At 45.0% G+C, this 21,625-nt stretch overlaps 1 protein-coding gene across 4 annotated transcripts in view; it reads right to left on the minus strand.

Annotated features, from left to right (window-relative positions):
- aifm3 (AIF family member 3) overlaps positions 1 to 21,625 on the minus strand; it is a 426,013-nt gene that overhangs the window by 157,665 nt on the left and 246,723 nt on the right. The gene's annotated exons all lie outside the window — the stretch shown is intronic.

The raw sequence follows: 21,625 nt of genomic DNA on the forward strand, positions 1-21,625 counted from the left end.
GTCTATTTAACTCACTGGCAGGTGTCTATTACCGACTATTTAACTCACTCCCAGCTGTCTATTACCATCTATTTAACTCACTCCCAGAAGAAAAGGGTGTAAAAGAAAAGACAGCCATCCGTGGCTAAGTAAAGAAATTAAGGATAGTATTCGACTAAAAACAAGGGCATATAAGGTAGCCAAATCTAGTGGGAGGATAGAGGATTGGGAAAACTTTAAAAGACAGCAAAAAATAACAAAAAGATTGATTAAGAAAGGGAAGATAGATTATGAAAGTAAATTAGCAAAAAATATAAAAACAGATAGTAAGAGTTTTTATAGTTATATAAAAAGAAAAAGGGTGGCTAAAGTAAATGTTGGTCCCTTAGAGGATGAGACCGGGAAATTAATGGTGGGAAATATGGAGATTGCAAAAACACTGAATGAACATTTTGTATCAGTCTTTACAGTAGACGACACTAAGAATATCCCAACACCGGACAAACAGGGGGCTATGGGGGGGAGGAGCTAAACACGATCAAAATCACTAAGGAAGTGGTACTCGGTAAAATAATGGGACTCAAGATCACATGGACCTGATGGCTTACATCCTAGGGTCTTGAGGGAAGTGGCGCATTGGTAATAATTTTCCAAAACTCCCTGGACTCGGCAATGGTCCCGGCAGACTGGAAAACTGCAAATGTAACACCCTTATTTAAAAAGGGCAGTAGACAGAAGGCTGGAAACTATAGACCGGTTCGCCTAACATCTGTGGTAGGTAAAATTTTGGAGTCCATTATTAAGGAGACAGTAACAGGACATTTGGATAATCATAATTTAATAGGACAAAGTCAGCATGGTTTTATGAAGGGGAAGTCATGTTTGACAAATTTGCTGGAGTTCTTTGAGGAAGTAACATATAGGGTGGATAAAGGGGAACCAGTGGACGTAGTGTATTTAGACTTCCAAAAGGCATTTGACAAGGTGCCACACAAAAGATTATTGCTTAAGATAAAAAATCACGGGATTGGGGGTAATATTCTGGCATGGATAAAGGATTGGCTATCTAACAGAAGGCAGAGAGTTGGGATAAATGGTTCATTCTCGGACTGGCAATCAGTAACTAGTGGTGTTCCACAGGGGTCAGTGCTGGGTCCCCAACTCTTTACAATCTATATTAACGATTTGGAGGAGGTGACCGAGTGTAACATATCAAAGTTTGCAGATGATAATAAGATGGGAGGGAAAGTAGTGAGTGAGGAGGACATAAAAAAACCTGCAAGGGGACATAGATAGGCTAAGTAAGTGGGCAGAGATTTGGCAGATGGAATACAATACTGGAAAGTGTGAGGTTATGCACTTTGGCAGGAAAAATCATAGAGCAAGTTATTATCTTAATGGCAAGAAACTGGAAAGTACTGAAGTACAAAGGGATCTGGGGGTCCTGGTGCACGAAACTCAAAAGGTTAGTATGCAGGTGCAGCAAGTGATTAAGAAGGCCAATGGAATGTTGGCTTTCATTGCTAGGGGGATAGAATATAAAAATAGGGAGGTATTGCTTCAGTTGTACAAGGTATTGGTGAGACCGCACCTGGAATACTGCATACAGTTTTGCTGTCCATACTTAAGAAAAGACATACTTGCTCTCGAGTCAGTACAAAGAAGGTTCACTCGGTTAATCCCGGGGATGAGGGGATGGACATCTGAGGAGAGGTTGAGTAGATTGGGACTCTACTCATTGGCGTTCAGAAGAATGAGAGGCGATCTTATTGAAACATATAAGATTGTGAAGGGGTTGGATCGGGTGGATGCGGGGAGGATGTTCCTGATGATGGGTGAAACTTGAACTAGGGGGCATAGTCTTAGAATAAGGGGCTGCTCTTTCAAAACTGAGATGAGGAGGAACTACTTCACTCAGAGGGTGGTAGGTCCATGGAATATGCTGCCCCAAAAAGCTGTAGAAGCTACATCATTACATAAATTTAAAACAGAAATAGACAGTTTCCTAGAAGTAAAGGGAATAAAGGGTTATGGGGAATGGGCAGGAATTTGGACATGAGTCTAGGTTCGGATCGGTCATGGCCCTGTGGGTAGCGGAGCGGGCCCAGGGGCCATGTAGCCTGATCCTGCTCCTATTTCGTGTCTCTAATTCTGTTAGATTCAGGAGTTGGTTCAGTGATAGTAGATTGGCGGTTAGGATCAGATCAGCCATGATCTTATTGAATGGCGGAGCAGGCTCGAGGGGCGTATTGCCCTACTCCTGCTCCTGTTTCTTATGTTCTTATGTTCTGTCAGGTGTCAATTTCCTTCTATTCAACTCACTGTCCGGTGTCTATTACCGTCTATTTAACTCACTGCCAGGTGTCTGTTTCCGTCTATTTAACTCACTGCCAGGTGTCTATTTCCGTCTATGTAACTCACTGCCAGTGTCTATTACCGTCTATTTAACTCACTGCCAGGTGTCTATGTAACTCACTCCGAGGTGTCTATTTAACACACTCCCAGGTGTCCATTTGTCTCACTTCCAGGTGACCATTTAACTTACTGCCAGGTGTCTTTTGCTGTCTATTTAACTCACTGCCAGGTGTCTATTACCGTCGATTCAACTCACTCCCTGTTGTCTACTACTGTCTATTTAACTCACTACCAGGTGTCCTTTTCTGTCTATTTAACTCACTGCCAGTATTTAGTACCGTCTCTTCAACTGACTGCCAGTGTCTATTACCGTCCATTTCACTCACTCCCAGTTGTCTATTACCCTCTATTTAACACACTCCCAGGTGTTTAATTCCATCAATTTAACTCACTCACGGGTGTCTATGTAACTTACACCCAAGTGTCTATTACTGTATGTTGATCGCAATCCGAGGTGTCTATTTAATAGACTCCAAGGTGTCCATTTAACACACTCCAAGGTGTCCAATTATCTCACTTCCAGGTGACCATTTAACTTAATGCCAGGTGTCTTTTTCTGTCTATTTAACTCACTGCCAGGTGTCTATTTCCGTCTATTTAACTCACTGCCAGGTGTCTATTTCCGTCTATTTAACTGACTGCCAGGTGACTATTTCCGTCTATTTAACTCACTGCCATTGTCTATTACCGACTATTCAACTCACTGCCAGGTGTGTATTACCGTCTATTTCACTCACTGCCAGGTGTCCATTTCTGTCTATTTATCTCACTGCCAGGTGTCTATTACTTTCTATTTAACTCACTGCCAGGTGTCTATTACTGTCTATTTAACTCACTGCCAGGTGTCTATTACTGTCTATTTAACTCACTGCCAGGTGTCTATTACTGTCTATTTAACTCACTGCCAGGTGTCTATTACCGATTATTTAACTCAATCCCAGGTGTCAACTAACATCTATTTAACTCACTGCCAGGTGTCTATTACCATCTATTTAACTCACTGCCAGTGTCTATTACCATCTATTTAACTCACTACCAGGTGTCTATTTCCATCTATATAACTCACTCCCAGCTGTCTATTACCATCTATCTAACTCACTGCCAGGTGTCTATTACCGTCTGTTTAACTCAATGCCAGGTGTCTATTACCGTCTATGTAACTCAGTCCCAGCTGTCTATTACCATCTATCTAACTCACTGCCAGGTGTCTATTACTGTCTATTTAACTCAATGCCAGGTGTCTATTACCGTCTATTTAATTCACTGCCAGTTGTCGATTTCTGTCTATTTAACTCAATGCCAGGTGTATATTACCGTCTATTCAACTGAATGCCAGTTGTCTATTTCTGTTTATTTAACTCACTGCCAGATGTCTATTACCGTCTGTTCAACTCAATGCCAGGTGTCTATTTCCATTTATTCAACTCAGTTGCAGGTATCTATTACCAACTATTTAGCTCACTGCCAGGTGTCTATTACCGTCTATTCAACTCAATGCCAGGTATCAGTTACCAATTATTTAACTCACTGCCAGGTGTCTATTACCTTCTATTCAACTCAATGCCAGGTATCTATTACCAACTATTTAACTCACTGCCAGGTGTCTATTACCGTCTATTCAACTCAATGCCAGGTATCTATTACCAACTATTTAACTCACTCCCAGCTGTCTATTACCATCTATTTAACTCACTGCCAGGTGTCTATTACCGTCTATTTAACTCAATGCCAGGTTTCTATTACCGTCTATTCAACTCACTGCCAGGTGTCTATTACCGTCTATTTAACTCACTGCCAGGTATCTATTACCAACTATTTAACTCACTCCCAGCTGTCTATTACCAACTATATAGCTCACTGCCAGGTGTCTATTACCGTCTATTCAACTCAATGCCAGGTTTCTATTACCGTCTATTCAACTCACTGCCAGGTGTCTATTACCGTCTATTTAACTCACTGCCAGGTGTCTATTACCGTCTATTCAACTCACTGCCAGGTGTCTATTACCATCTATTTAAGTCACTGCCAGTGTCTATTACCATCTATTTAACTCACTGCCAGGTGTCTGTAACCGTCCATTTAACTCACGCCCAGTTGTCTATTACCGTCTATTCAACTCAATGCCATGTTTCTATTACCAACTATTTAACTCACTGCCAGGTGTCTATTACTGTCTATTCAACTCAATGCCAGGTGTCTATTACTGTCTATTCAACTCACTCCCAGCTGTCTATTACCATCTATCTGACTCACTGCCAGGTGTCTATTACCGTCTATTTAACTCACTGCCAGGTGTCCATTACTGTCTATTCAACTCAATGCCAGGTGTCTATTACCGTCTATTTCACTCACTACTAAGTCTCTATTACCATCTACTTAACTCACTGCCAGGTGTATATTACCGTCTATTAAACTCACTGCCAGGTGTCCATTACTGTCTGTTTAACTCACTGCTAGGTGTCTATTACCGTCTATTTAACTCAATGCCAGGTGTCTATTACCGTCTATTTAACTCACTGCCAGGTGTCTATTACTGTCTATTCAACTCAATGCCAGGTGTCTATTACTGTCTATTCAACTCACTCCCAGCTGTCTATTACCATCTATCTGACTCACTGCTAGGTGTCTATTACCGTCTATTTAACTCAATGCGAGGTGTCTATTACCGTCTATTCAACTCAATGCCAGGTGTCTATTACCGTCTATTTCACTCACTACTAAGTCTCTATTACCATCTACTTAACTCACTGCCAGGTGTCTATTACCGTCTATTGAACTCACTGCCAGGTGTCTATTTCCGTCTATTTAACTCACTGCCATGTGTCTATTACCATCTATTTAACTCACTGCCAGGTGTATATTTCTGTCTATTTAACTCACTGCCAGGTGTCTATTACCATCTATTTAACTCACTGCCAGTTGTCTATTACCGTCTATTTAACTCAATGCCAGGTGCCCATTTCTGTCTATTTAACTCACTGCCAGGTGTCTATTACCGTCTATTCAACTCAATCCCAGGTGTCAACTAACATCTATTTAACTCACTGCCAGGTGTCTATTACCGTCTATTCAACTCACTGCCAGGTGTCTATTTCCGTCTATTTAACTCACTACCAGGTGTCTATTTCCATCTTTATAACTCACTCCCAGCTGTCTATTACCATCTATCTAACTCACTGCCAGGTGTCTATTACCGTCTATTTAACTCACTGCCAGGTGTCTATTACCGTCTATTGATCTCAATGCCAGGTGTCCATTACCGTCTGTTTAACTCACTGCCAGGTGTCTATTACCGTCTATTTAATTCACTGCCAGTTGTCGATTTCTGTCTATTTAACTCACTGCCAGGTGTCTATTACCATCTATTCAACGCACTACCAGGTGTATATTACCGTCTATTCAACTGAATGCCAGTTGTCTATTTCTGTTTATTTAACTCACTGCCAGATGTCTATTACCGTCTGTTCAACTCAATGCCAGGTGTCTATTACCGTGTATTCAACTCACTGCCAGGTGTCTATTACCGTCTATTCAACTCAATGCCAGGTATCAATTACCAATTATTTAACTCACTGCCAGGTGTCTATTGCCGTCTATTTAACTCACTGCCAGGTGTCTATTACCGTCTATTCAACTCAATGCCAGGTATCTATTACCAACTATTTAACTCACTCCCAGCTGTCTATTACCATCTATTTAGCTCACTGCCAGGTGTCTATTACCATCTATTTAACTCACTGCCAGGTGTCTATTACCGTCTCTTCAACTCAATGCCATGTTTCTATTACCAACTATTTAACTCACTGCCAGCTGTCTATTACCGCCTATTCAACTCAATGCCAGGTTTCTATTACCGTCTATATAACTCACTCCCAGCTGTCCATTTCTGTCTATTTAACTCACCGCCAGGTTTCTATTTCTGTCTATTTAACCCTCTGCCAGGCGTCTATTACTGTCTATTTAACTCACTGCCAGGTGTCTATTTCCGTCTATGTAACTCACTGCCAGTGTCTATTACCATCTATTTCACACACTGCCAGGTGTCTATGTAACTCACTCCCAGGTGTCTATTACTGTCTGTTGATCGCACTCTGAGGTGTCTATTTAACACACTCCCAAGTGACCATTTAACTCACTCCCAGGTGTCCATTTCTGTCAATTTAACTCACTGCCAGCGTCTATTACCGTCTATTTATCTCTCTGCCAGGTGTCTATTACCGTCTATTTAAGTGACTGCCATTGTCTATTACTGTCTATTGAACTCAATACCAGGTGTCTATTACCGTCTATTGAACTCACTGCCAGGTGTCCATTTCTGTCTATTTAACTCACTGCCAGGTGTCTATTACCGTCTATTTAACTCACTGCCAGATGTTTAATTCCGTCGATTCAACTCACTGACAGGTGTCTATTTCTGTCTATTTAACCCTCTGCCAGGCGTCTATTACTGTCTATTTAACTCACTGCCAGGTGTCTGTTTCCGTCTATTTTACTTACTCCCTGTTGTCTACTTGATATACCTATCAATTCATCCAATGAAAAGCGACGAGTTAAGATAGTAACTATAGGTTTTTATTGGCTAAATGACAGAGCCCACCCTCGTGGGTGATCGGGTCCAACAAGGAGGAATACCAGCCAGTCGACCACCTTTATACCTGGGCAAGCAGGCGGAGCCATGGGCGGAATCAGCTGTGGTCAGCCCAGGTATAACAGCGTGACAAGAGGTGACCTTGTGTAGTGATACAACAGTGTAAACAGTGATAACCATCGTGTAACGATAAAAGTGGTTTACCACATTCACCCCTTGTTTAGATTTGAGTCCGGCGGGGTGAAGTGTACTACCAGTTCGGGTATGTCAGTCTGTCCGGAGGCCTCGTAAGTCTTTCTGATCGACGCAGCAGCGGTGGCGGTGATGCAGTATCCGATGTTAATGCTGGTGTCTGCGTGGTCGGCGAAGGCTCGTGGGGTTCCGGCATGCCGTCTACCTGGGCTGGATTTGGGGGAGTGGTGGGGGGTAACGGTGGTGTCTCAGGGGTGCCCGAGGGTGCAAGGTCTCGTAAGGAGACTGTGTCCTCCCGCCCGTCTGGGTATGCCACATAGGCGTACTGGGGGTTGGCGTGCAGGAGGTCCACCCTCTCGACCAGGGGGTCCGTTTTATGGGCCCTCACGTGCTTTCGCAGCAAGACGGGCCCCGGAGAAGTCAGCCATGTTGGTAGCGATGTTCCCGTAGTCGACTTCCTGGGGAAATCAAGCATTCGTTCATGGGGGGTGGCGTTAATGGCCGTGCAAAGCAGTGACCGGATGGAATGCAGCGCTGCCGGGAGGACTTCCTGCCAGCGAGAGGTTGGCAGGCCCTTAGACTTTAAGGCTAAGAGAACGGCCTTCCAGACAGTCGCGTTCTCTCTTTCCACCTGGCCGTTCCCTCAGGGGTTGTAGCTGGTGGTCCTGCTTGCAGCAATGCCTCTCGCTAGTAGGAACTGGCGAAGTTCCTCGCTCATGAAGGATGAGCCCCGGTCGCTATGTATATAGTTCGGGAACCCGAACAAGGCGAAGAGGTCGTTCAGGCATTTGATGACCGTGGTACTGGTCATGTCTGGGCAGGGGAAGGCAAAGGGGAAACGGGAGTACTCATCAATGATGTTGAGGAAGTACACATTATGGTCAGAGGACGGGAGGGGCCCCTTAAAATCGATGCTCAAGCGCTCGAAGGGGCGGGTGGCCTTGATCAGGCTTGCTCTGTCCGGCCTAAAGAAATGCGGTTTGCATTCGGCACAGGTTTGGCAGTTCCTGGTCATGGTCCTGACCTCCTCGATGGAGTACGGCAGGTTGCGGGCCTTAATGAAGTGGTAAAGTCTGGTGACCCCGGGGTGGCAGAGGTCGTTGTGGAGGGTCTGCAGTCTATCAATTTGCGTGTTGGCGCATGTACTTCGTGATAGAGCATCTGGGGGTTCGTTCAGTTTACCAGGCCGGTACAAGATATCATAATCATAGGTGGAGAGCTCGATTCTCCACCTCAAGATCTTGTCGTTCTTGATTTTGCCCCTCAGCTTGTTATTAAACATAAAAGCGACCGAACGCTGGTCGGTGAGGAGGGTAAATCGTTTGCCTGCCAGGTAATGCCTCCAGCGTCGTACTGCCTCCACGATCGCCTGGGCCTCCTTCTCGACCGAAGAGTGTCGGATCTCAGGGCCCTGGAGGGTCCTTGAGAAGAAGGCCACAGGTCTCCCTGCCTGGTTAAGGGTTGCAGCTAGGGCGAAGTCGGATGCATCGCTCTCCACTTGGAAAGGGATAGACTCATCTACCGCGTGCATTGTGGCCTTAGCAATGTCTCCCTTTATGAGGGAGAAGGCTGCGCACGTTTCTGCCGTCAGGGGGAAGGAGGTGGACTTCATGAGGGGTCTGGCTTTGTCCGCATAATTCGGCACCCATTGGGCATAGTAAGCGAAGAGCCCCAGGGTTCTCTTCAGTGCCTTTGGACAGTGGGGGAGGGGAAGCTTCTTTCGGGGTCGGGGCCGATGACTCCGTTCTCTACTATGCAGCCGAGGATGGCAAGACGCGAGGTGTTAAACACACATTTCTCCTTATTGTAAGTGAGGTTCAGCCGTTCGGCCGTACGGAGGAATTTCTCCAGATTAACATCGTGGTCCTGCCGGTCGCGGCCACAGATGGTGACATTATCTAGATAAGGGAACGTGGCCTGCAGCCCGTTCTGGTCAACCATCCGGTCCCCATCTCCCTTTGGAAGACCGAAACCCCGTTGGTGACGCCGAAGGGAACCCTAAGGAAGTGGTAGAGGCGGCCATTCGCCTCGAAGGCGGTATACTGGCGGTCCTCAGGGCGGATAGGGAGTTGGTGATAGGCCGACTTAAGGTCGATGGTGGAGAATACCCGGTACTGTGCAATCTGATTGACCATATCAGATATGCGGGGAAGGGGGTATGCGTCCAGCTGGGTGTACCGGTTTATGGTTTGGCTGTAGTCGATGACCAGGCGGTTTTTATTGCCGGTCTTAACGACTACGACCTGGGCACGCCAGGGGCTGTTGCTCCTCTCGATGATGCCCTCCTTCAGGAGACGCTGCACCTCAGAGCTAATAAAAGCTCTGTCCCCGGCGCTGTACCGCCTGCTCTTGGTGGCGACGGGTTTACAGTCGCGGGTGAGGTTAGCGAACAGGGAGGGGGGCGGGACCTTGAGGATGGATAGGCCGCAGGTGGTACGCGGTGGGCGGTTTAAAGGCTGCTGGTTGTCGACTGTGAGTGGGGGGAGGGGTCCACCGTATGCCAAAGTGACACTTTGAAGGTGGGATTGGAAGTCCAGCCCTAGTAGGACGGCAGCGCAGAGCTGGGGCAGGACGAGGAGTTTAAAATTTTTATACTCCGTGCCCCTAACCGACAGGGTCACAACACAGTAGCCGCTGATGTCTGTAGAATGGGACCTCGACGCCATCGAGATCCGGTTGCGCGTTGGCCGGACAGTGAGGGAATAGTGGCTCACCGTGTCTGGATGGATGAAACCCGCCGTGATTCCGCTGTCGAACAGGCAGGTCATGGCGTGGCCGTTTACTTTGATGTCCATCATGGACTTGGACAGGTGATGCGGGCGAGCTTGGTCCAGTGTGACGGAGGCTAGTGTATGGCTGAGCGAGCTGCTGTAGTCTGCGGGTGAGGCGGTGGTCGGGTCTGGAGACAAGGTGGCGGACGAGTGTGATGGACAAAATGGCGGCGCCCACGACATTGAATAAAATGGCGGAGAAGATGGCCGCTCTCACATGAGGCCCTGCTGGCGTTGGTGGCCTTGATCAAAGATGGCCACCCCCACGACTCACACGAGGGGATACTGGCATCTGTGGCCTTGATGAAAGATGGCCGCCCCCACAACTCGCATGAGGCACTGCTGGCGTCTGTGGCTCTCCCCCTGCAGGCCTTCGCGAAGTGGCCTTTCTTGTGGCAATCGGAGCAGGTCGCGTTTCTTGCAGGGCAGCGCGTCCTCGGGTGTTTCGCCTGGCCACAGAAGAAGCAGCCGGCGGCCCGATCGCGGGGCTCCGATGTCGCAGCCGGTACCGGGGGTGGCGGTCCCGATCGGTTCTGGGACGCCGATGCTGAGGTAGGTCCCAGAGGCGGCGGTGCGAGGGGTATTGCGGTCGGGGTCGGGCCCGAGTCCCAGGGTCGCGCAGCACAGTACCTGGAGTACGCCTCGAGGTCCCGATGGGCCACTTCCAGAGAGCGAGCGAGGGCTGCAGTTGTATTCAGGTCGAGGTCCTTTGATTCGAGCAGTCTTTGCCATGAGTAGTCGGACCGAAGGCCTTTCACGAAGGCATCGCGGATATTCCCTTCAGTATTTTCTGCCGCCGTTACAGCTTTAAAGTCACAGTCCCTGCCGAGTGTTTGTAGCGCCCGTAAAAATTCATCTACAGACTCTCCTGGCTGTTGCGAGCGGGATCTTAGGAGATGTCTGGCATACATAGAATTTACCGGGCTCCGGTACTGCTCTTTCAGCAGATTGAGGGCGTCCTCGTATGTAGTAAGGTCCTGGATGAATGCAAATACTTTAGGGCTCACTTGGGCGGTCAGAACTCTTAGTTTGGATCCCGGAGGCACGCCGGATTCTCCCAGGTAGGATTCGAAACAGCTCAGCCAGTGTTTGAAGTCGAGGGCTGAGTTCGCTGCCTGTGGGTTTAGATCCAAGTACGGCGGTCGGAGGGCTCGCAGCCAGGCCGGCTGCTGTGGCTGTTGTAGCTGGCCGTTTGGCTGGTCGTTTGGCTGCTCCGGTCCACTCATTTCAAAATTTAGCCAATAAAATTGATATACCTATCAATTCATCCAATGAAACGCGACGAGTTAAGATAGTAACTACAGGTTTTTATTGGCTAAATGACAGAGCCCACCCTCGTGGGTGATCGGGTCCAACAAGGAGGAATACCAGCCAGTCGACCACCTTTATACCTGGGCAAGCAGGCGGAGCCATGGGCGGAGTCAGCTGTGGTCAGCCCAGGTATAACAGCGTGACAAGAGGTGACCTTGTGTAGTGATACAACAGTGTAAACAGTGATAACCATAGTGTAACGATATAAACAGTGATAACCATAGTGTAACGATAGTGAACGATAAAAGTGGTTTACCACATTTACCATCTATTTAACTCACTGCCAGGTGTCTATTTCCGTCTATGTAACTCACTGCCAGTGTCTATTACTGTCTATTTAACACACTGCCAAGTGTCTATGTAACTCACTCCCAGGTGTGTATTACTGTCTATTGATCGCACTCCGAGGTGTCTATTTAACACACTCCCAGGTGTCCATTTATCTCACTTCCAGGTGAACATATAACTTACTGCCAGGTATCTTTTTCTGTCTATTTAACTCACTGCCAGTGTCTATTACCGTCTATTTAACCAACTGCCAGGTGTCTATTACCGTCTATTTAACTCAATCCCAAGTGTCAACTACCGTCTATTTAACTCACTGCCAGGTGTCTATTAGCATCTATTTAACTCACCGCCAGTGTCTATTACTGTCTATTTAACTCACTGCCAGGTGTCTATTACCGTCTCTTCAACTCAATGCCATGTTTCTATTACCAACTATTCAACTCAATGTCAGGTGTCTATTTCCGTCTATGTAACTCACTCCCAGCTGTCCATTTCTGTCTATTTAACTCACTGCCAGGTGTCAATTTCCGTCTATTTAACTCACTGCCAGGTGTCTATTTCCGTCTATTTAACACACTGCCAGGTGTCTATTACCGTCTATTTAACTCACTGCCAGGTGTCTATTACCGTCTATTTAACACACTGCCAGGTGTCTATTACCGTCTGTTTAACACACTGCCAGTGTCTATTACCGTCTATTTAACTCACTGCCAGTGTCTATTACCGTCTATTTAACTCACTGCCAGGTGTCTATTTCCGTCTATTTAACTCACTGCCAGGTGTCTATTTCCATCTATATAACTCACTGCCAGGTGTCTATTACCATCTATTTAACTCACTGCCAGGTGTCTATTACCATCTATTTAACTCAATGCCAGGTGTCTATTACCATCTATTTAACTCACTGCCAGGTGTCTATTACCGTCCATTAAACTCACTGCCAGGTGTCTATTACTGTCTATTCAACTCAATGCCAGGTATCTATTACCAACTATTCAACTCACTGCCAGGTGTCTATTACCATCTATTTAACTCACTGCCAGGTGTCTATTACCATCTATTTAACTCACTGCCAGGTGTCCATTTCTGTCTATTTAACTCACTGCCAGGTATCTGTTTCCGTCTATTTAACTCACTGCCAGGTGTTTATTTCCATCTATTTAACTCACTCCCAGCTGTCTATTACCATCTATTTAACTCAATGCCAGGTGTCTATTACCGTTTATTCAACTTAAAGTCAGGTGTCTATTACCGTCTGTTTAACTCACTGCCAGGTGTCCATTTCTGTCTATTGAACTCACTGCCATGTATCTGTTTCCATCTATTTAACTCACTGCCAGGTGTCTATTACCGTCTATTCAACTCAATGCCAGGTGTCTATTACCGTCTATTCAACTTAAAGTCAGGTGTCTATTACCGTCTGTTTAACTCACTCCCAGCTGTCCATTTCTGTCTATTTAACTCACTGCCAGGTGTCTATTTCCGTCTATTTAACCCTCTGCCAGGCGTCTATTACTGTCTATTTAACTCACTGCCAGGTGTCTATTTCCGTCTTTGTAACTCACTGCCAGTGTCTATTACCGTCTATTTAACACACTGCCAGGTGTCTATGTAACTCACTCCCAGGTGTCTATTACTGTCTATTGATCGCACTCTGAGGTGTCTATTTAACACACTCCCAAGTGACCATTTAACTTACTGCCAGGTGTCTTTTTCTGTCTATTTAATTCACTGCCAGGTGTCTATTACTGTCTATTTAACTCACTGCCAGGTGCCTATTTCCATCTACTTAACTTACTGCCGGTGTCTATTATCGTCTATTTAACTCACTGCCAGGTGTCTATTATCGTCTATTTAACTCACTGCCAGGTGTCTATTATCGTCTATTTAACTCACTGCCAGGTGTCTATTACTGTCTATTTAACTCACTGCCAGGTGCCTATTTCCATCTACTTAACTTACTGCCGGTGTCTATTATCGTCTATTTAACTCAATCCCAGGTGTCTATTTCCGTCTATTTAACTCACTCCCAGCTGTCTATTACCGTCTATTTCACTCACTGCCAAGTGTCTATTACCATCTATTTAACTCACTGCCAGGTGCCTACTTCTGTCTATTTAACTCACTGCCAGGTGTTTATTACCGTCTATTTAACGCAATCCCAGGTGCCTATTACCGTCTATTTAACTCACTCCCAGGTGTCTATTACCATCGATTTAAATCAGTGCCAGGTGTCATAGAGTCATAGAGTTATACAGCACAGAAAGAGGCCCTTCGGCCCATCGTGTCTGCGCCGTCCATCAATCCCTGTCCAGTCTAATCCCATTTTCCAGCATTTGGCCCATAGCCTTGTATGCAATGGCATTTCAAGTGCTCATCCAAATGCTTCTTGAATGTTGTGAGGGTTCCTGCCTCTACCACCCTTTCAGGCAGTGAGTTCCAGATTCCAACCACCCTCTGGGTGAAAAAGTTCCTCCTCAAATCCCCTCTAAACCTCCTGCCCCTTACCTTGAATCTATGCCCCCTTGTTATTGACCCCCCTACTAAGGGGAAAAGTTCCTCTTTATCTACCCTATCTATGCCCCTCATCGTTTTGTACACCTCAATCAGGTCCCCCCTCAGCCTTCTTTGCTCCAAGGAAAACAACCCCAGCCTGTTTAGTCTTTCTTCATAGCTGAGGCGCTCCATCCCAGGTAACATCCTGGTGAATCTTCTCTGCACCCTCTCCAAAGCAATCACATCCTTCCTATAGTGAGGCGACCAGAACTGCACACAGTACTCCAGCTGTGGCCTCACCAGCGTTTTGTACAGCTCCATCATAACCTCCCTGCTCTTATATTCTATGCCTCGGCTAATGAAGGCAAGTATCCCATATGCCTTTTTAACCACCTTATCTACCTGTTTCGCTGCCTTCAGGGATCTATGTACATGTACACCAAGGTCCCTCTGACCCTCTGTACTTCCTAGGGTCCTACCGCTCATTGTGTATTCCCTTGCCTTATTTGTCCGTCCAAAATGCATCACCTCGCACTTTTCAGGGTTAAATTCCATTTGCCACTTTTCCGCCCATCTGACCAACCCGTTTATATCGTCCTGTAGCCTGAGGCTTTCCTCCTCGCAATTTACCACCCCACCAATTTTCGTGTCATCTGCGAACTTACTGATCATACCTTTTACATTCTCATCCAAATCATTTATGTAGATCACAAACAGCAAGGGACCCAGCACCGATCCCTGAGGTACCCCACTGGACACAGGCTTCCAGTCACAAAAGCAACCTTCGACCATCACCCTCTGCCTCCTGCCACTCAGCCAGTTTAGGATCCAACGCGCCAAGGCACCCTGGATCCCATGGGCTCTTACCTTCTTGACCAGTCTCCTATGCGGGACTTTGTCAAAAGCTTTACTGAAGTCCATGTAAACCACATCCACAGCATTTCCCTCATCCACACACCTAGTCACCCCCTCGAAAAATTCAATCAGATTTGTCAGACATGATTTACCCTTGACAAAGCCATGCTGACTATCCCCAATTAATCCTTGCCTCTCCAAGTGGAGACTAATTTTGTCCCTCAGAATTTTTTCCAATAATTTCCCTACCACAGATGTTAGGCTCACTGGCCTGTAATTCCCTGGTTTATCCCTGCTACCCTTCTTGAATAATGGTACTACGTTAGCTGTTCTCCAGTCCTCTGGTACATCCCCTGTGGCCAGAGAGGTTCTGAAAATTTGTGTCAGAGCCCCTGCAATCTCCTCCTTTGCCTCACACAACAGCCTGGGATACATCTCGTCCGGGCCTGGGGATTTATCCACTTTTTGGCCTGCTAAAACCGCTAGTACCTCCTCCCTCTCGATGCTAATATGTTCAAGTATGTCACAGTCCCCTTGCCCGATTTCTATGTCTACATCGTCTTTCTCCATAGTGAACACAGATGCAAAAAATTCATTTAAAACCCCACCTACATCATCTGGCTCTACACACAGATTGCCACTTCAGTCCCTAATGGGCCCTACCCTTTCCCTGGTTATCCTCTTGCCCTTAATATACTTATAAAACATCTTAGGATTTTCCTTTATTTTGCTCGCCAGTGTTATTTCATGGCCCCTCCTCGCCCTCCTAATTTCTTTTTTAATATGCCCCTGCACTTTTTATACTCCTCTAGGGCTTCCTCCATCTTTAGTCTTTTGTAACTGCCAAAAGCCCCCCTTTTTTCCCTAATGCATTTTTGTATATCCCTTGTCATCCAAGGTTCCCTTTGCTTGTTGGTCCCACGCTTGACCTTTACAGGAACATGTTGGCGTTGTACTCTCTCTATTTCCCTTCTGAAAGTCTCCCACTGCTTTGATGTGGATTTTCCTATAAGTAGCTGCTCCCAGTCCACTTTGGCCAGATCCTGCCTTATCATATTAAAGTCGGCCTTCCCCCAATTTAGAACCCTTATTTCCCGGCCGTCTTTGTCTTTTTCCATGACCACCTTAAATCTCACCGAATTATGGTCACTGTCGCCAAAATGCTCTCCTACTGACACTTCCACCACTTGCCTGGCTACATTCCCTAGAATTAGGTCCAGTACCGCCCCCTCTCTTGTAGGACTTTCTACATGTTGGCTCAAAAAGCTCTCCTGGATGCACTTTAAGAATTCTGCACCCTCTAAGCCTTTCACACTCTGACTATCCCAATTAATATTGGGGAAGTTGAAATCCCCCACTATTTTTGCCCTATTATTTTCGCACTTCTCTGAGATTTGCCTACATATCTGTCCCTCTATCTCCCCCTGACTGTTTGGAGGCCTATAGTACACTCCCAGCAAAGTGCTTGCCCCCTTTTTGTTTTTAAGTTCTACCCATATGGCCTCATTAGAGGAACCCGCTAATATATCATCCCTCCTTACAGCAGTAATTGACTCCTTAATTAATATTGCAACACCCCCTCCCCTTTTACACCCGCCTCTGTCTCGCCTGAAGATTCTATACCCCGGAATATTGAGCTGCCAGTCCTGACCCTCCCTCAACCATGTCTCCGTGATAGCAACAATATCGTACTCCCATGTGTTCAACAACAACTTCATTCTATTTAACTCACTGCCAGGTGTCTATTACCATCTATTTAACTCAATGCCTGGTGTCTATTACCGTCTATTTACCTCACTGCCAGGTGTCGATTTCATTCTATTTAACTCACTGCCAGGTGTCTATTACCATCTGTTCAACTCAGTCCCAGGTGTCAACTAACGTCTATTCAACTCACTGCCAGGTGTCTCTTTCTGTCTATTTAACTGACTGGCAGTGTCTATTACTGTCTATTTAACTCACTGCCAGGTGTCTATTAGCGTCTATTTCACTCACTGCCAAGTGTCTATTACCGTCTATGTAACTCACTCCCAGCTGTCCATTTCTGTCTATTTAACCCTCTGCCAGGCGTCTATTACTGTCTATTTAACTCACTGCCAGGTGTCTATTTCCGTTTTTGTAACTCACTGCCAGGTGTCTATTACCGTCTATTTCACACACTGCCAGGTGTCTATTTAACACACTCCCAAGTGACCATTTAATTTACTGCCAGGTGTCTATTATCGTCTATTTAACTCACTCCCAGGTGTCTATTACCATCGATTTAAATCACTGCCAGGTGTCGATTTCATTCTATTTAACTCACTGCCAGGTGTCTATTACCATCTATTTAACTCAATGCCTGGTGTCTATTACCGTCTATTTACCTCACTGCCAGGTGTCAATTTCATTCTATTTAGCTCACTGCCAGGTGTCTATTACCGACTATTTAACTCAATCCCAGGTGTCTATTTCTCTATTTCTGTCTAATTAACTCACTGACAGGTGTCTATTTCCGTCTGTTTAACTCACTGCCAGGTGTCAATTTCATTCTATTTAGCTCACTGCCAGGTGTCTATTACCGACTATTTAACTCAATCCCAGGTGTCTATTTCTCTATTTCTGTCTAATTAACTCACTGCCAGGTGTCTATTACCGTCTATTTAACTCACTGCCAGGTGTCTATTACTGTCTAATTAACTCACTGCCAGGTGTCTATTACCGTCTATTTAACTCACTGCCAGGTGTCTATTACCGTCTAATTAACTCACTGCCAGGTGTCTATTACCGTCTAATTAACTCACTGCCAGGTGTCTATTACCGTCTAATTAACTCAATGCCAGGTGTCTATTACCGTCTAATTAACTCAATGCCAGGTGTCTATTACCGTCTATTTAACTCACTGCCAGGTGTCTATTACCGTCTACTTAACTCACTGCCAGGTGTCTATTACCATCTATTTAACTCACTGGCAGTGTCTATTTCTGTCTATTTAACTCACTGCCAGGTGTCTATTACCGTCTATTTCACTCACTGCCAGGTGTCTATTACCGTCTAATTAACTCACTGCCAGGTGTCTATTACCGTCTAATTAACTCAATGCCAGGTGTCTATTACCGTCTATTTAACTCACTGCCAGGTGTCTATTACCGTCTAATTAACTCACTGCCAGGTGTCTATTACCGTCCATTTAACTCAGTGCCAGGTATCTATTACCAACTATTGAACTCACTGACAGGTGTCTATTATCATCTATTTAACTCAATGCCAGGTGTCTATTACCGTCTATTGAACTCACTGACAGGTGTCTATTACCATCTATTTAACTCACTGCCAGGTGTCTATTATCATCTATTTAACTCAATGCCAGGTGTCTATTACCGTCTATTCAACTCAGTGCCAGGTGTCTATTACCATCTATTCAACTCACTGCCAGGTGTCTATTACCATCTATTTAACTCACTGCCAGGAGTCTATTACTGTCTATTTAACTCACTACCAGGTGTCTATTACCATCTATATAACTCACTCCCAGCTGTCTATTACCGTCTATTTAACTCACTGCCAGGTGTCTATTTCCGTCTATTTACCTCACTGCCAGGTGTCTATTACCATCTATTTAACTCACTGCCAGATGTCTATTACCGTCTATTCATCTCAATTCCAGGTGTCTATTACCAACGATTTAACTCACTGCCAGGTGTCTATTACCGTCTATTCAACTTAATGTCAGGTGTCTATTACCGTCTATTAACTCAATCCCAGGTGTATATTACCATCTATTCAACTCAATGCCAGGTGTGTATTACCAACTATTTAACTCACTGCCAGGTGTCTATTACCGTCTCTTCAACTCAATGCTATATTTCTATTACCAACTATTTGACACACTGCCAGGTGTCTATTACCGTCTATTTAACACACTGCCAGGTGTCTATTTCTGTCTATTTAACCCTCTGCCAGGCGTCTATTACTGTCTATTTAACTCAATGCCAGATGTCTATTTCCGTCTTTGTAACTCACTGCCAGTGTCTATTACCGTCTATTTAACACACTGCCAGGTGTCCATTTCTGTCTATTTAACTCACTCCCAGGTGTCTATTACTGTCTATTGATCGCACTCTGAGGTGTCTATTTAACATACTCCCAAGTGACCATTTCACTTACTGCCAGGTGTCTTTTTCTGTCTATTTAATTCACTGCCAGGTGTCTATTACCGTTGATTCAACTCACTCCCTTTTGTCAACTACCATCTATTTAATTCACTGCCAGGTGTCTATTACTGTCTATTTAACTCACTGCCAGGTGCCTATTTCCGTCTATTTCACTCACTGCCAGGTGTCTATTACCGCCTATGTAACGCAATCCAGGTGCCAATTACCATCTATTTAACTCACTCCCAGGTGTCTATTGCCATCGATTTAAATCACTGCCAGGTGTCGATTTCATTCTACTTAATTCACTGCCAGTGTCTATTACCGTCTATTCAACTCAATGCCAGGTGTCTATTCCCGTCTATTTAACTCACTGCCAGGTGTCTATTACCGACTATTTAAGTCAATGCCAGGTGTCTATTACCGTCTATTTAACTCACTGCCAGGTGTCTATTACCGTCTATTTAACTCACTGCCAGGTGTCTATTACCGTCTATTTAACTCACTGCCAGGTGTCTATTACAGTCTATTTAACTCAATGCCAGGTGTCTATTACCAACTATTTAACTCACTGCCAGGTGTCTATTACCGTCTATTCAACTCAATGCCAGGTGTCTATTACCATCTAATTAACTCACTGCCAGGTGTCTATTACCATCTATTTAACTCAATGCCAGGTGTCTATTACCATCTATTTAACTCACTGCCAGGTGTCTATTACCACCTATTTAACTCACTGCCAGGTGTCTATTACTGTCTATTCAAGTCAATGCCAGGTGTCTATTACCATCTACTTAACTCACTGCCAGGTGCCCATTTCTGTCTATTTAACTCACTGCCAGATGTTTATTACGGTCTATTCAACTCACTGCCAGGTGTTTATTTCCACCTATTCAACTCAGTGCCAGGTATCTATTACCAACTATTTAACTCACTGCCAGGTGTCTATTACCATCTATTTAACTCACTACCAGTGTCTATTACCGTCTATTTAACTCACTACCAGGTGTCTATTACCATCTATATAACTCACTCCCAGCTGTCCATTACCATCTATTTAACTCACTGCCAGTGTCTATTACCGTCTATTTAACTCACTGCCAGGTGTCTATTACCGTCTATTCAACTCATTGCCAGGTGTCTATTACCATCTATTTAACTCACTACCAGTGTCTATTACCGTCTATTTAACTCACTACCAGGTGTCTATTACCATCTATATAACTCACTCCCAGCTGTCCATTACCATCTATTTAACTCACTGCCAGTGTCTATTACCGTCTATTTAACTCACTGCCAGGTGTCCATTTCTGTCTATTTAACTCACTGCCAGGTATCTGTTTCCGTCTATTTAACTCACTGCCAGGTGTTTATTTCCGTCTATTTAACTCACTACCAGGTGTCTATTACCATCTATATAACTCACTCCCAGCTGTCTATTACCATCCATTTAACTCAATGCCAGGTGTCTATTACCGTTTATTCAACTTAAAGTCAGGTGTCTATTACTGTCTATTTAACTCACTGCGAGGTGTCCATTTCTGTCTATTTAACTCACTGCTAGGTATCTGTTTCCGTCTATATAACTCACTGCCAGGTGTCTGTTTCCGTCTATTTAACTCACTGCCAGGTGTCCATTTCTGTCCATTTAACTCACTGCCAGGTATCTGTTTCCGTCTATTTAACTCACTGCCAGATGTCTATTTCTGTCTATTTAACCCTCTGCCAGGCGTCTATTACTGTCTATGTAACTCACTGCCAGTGTCTATTAACCGTCTATTTAACACACTGCCAGGTGTCTATGTAACTCACTCCCAGGTGTCTATTACTGTCTATTGATCGCTCTCTGAGGTGTCTATTTAACACACTCCCAAGTGACCATTTAACTTACTGCCAGGTGTCTCTTTCTGTCTATTTAATTCACTGCCAGGTGTCTATTCCCGTCGATTCAACTCACTCCCTGTTGTCTTCTACCGTCTATTTAACACACTGCCAGGTGTCTATTACTGTCTATTTAACTCACTGCCAGGTGCCTATTTCCGTCTACTTAAATTACTGCCGGTGTCAATTATCGTTTATTTAAATCACTGCCAGGTGTCTATTTCCGTCTATTTAACTCACGCCCAGCTGTCTATTACCGTCTATTTAACTCAATGCCAGGTGTCTATTACCATCTATTTAACTCACTGCCAGGTGCCTATTCTGTCTATTTAACTCACTGCCAGGTGTCTATTACCATCGATTTAAATCACTGCCAGGTGTCAATTTCATTCTATTTAACTCAATGCCAGGTGTCTATTACAATCTATTTAACTCAATGCCAGGTGTCTATTTCTGTCGAATTAACTCACTGCCAGGTGTCTATTACTGTCTAATTAACTCACTGCCAGGTGTCTATTACCATCTATTTAACTCAATGCCAGGTGTTTATTACCGTCTATTAACTCACTGCCAGGTGTCTATTACCGTCTATTTAACTCACTGCCAGGTGTCTATTACCGTCTAATTAACTCACTGCCAGGTGTCTATTACCGTTCTAATTAACTCAATGCCAGGTGTCTATTACCGTCTATTTAACTCACTGCCAGTGTCTATTA

Source organism: Somniosus microcephalus, chromosome 19 (genome assembly GCF_052327205.1).
Source record: "Somniosus microcephalus isolate GS21.2 chromosome 19, FLI_Smic_1.0, whole genome shotgun sequence".
Classification (NCBI taxonomy): domain Eukaryota; kingdom Metazoa; phylum Chordata; class Chondrichthyes; order Squaliformes; family Somniosidae; genus Somniosus; species Somniosus microcephalus.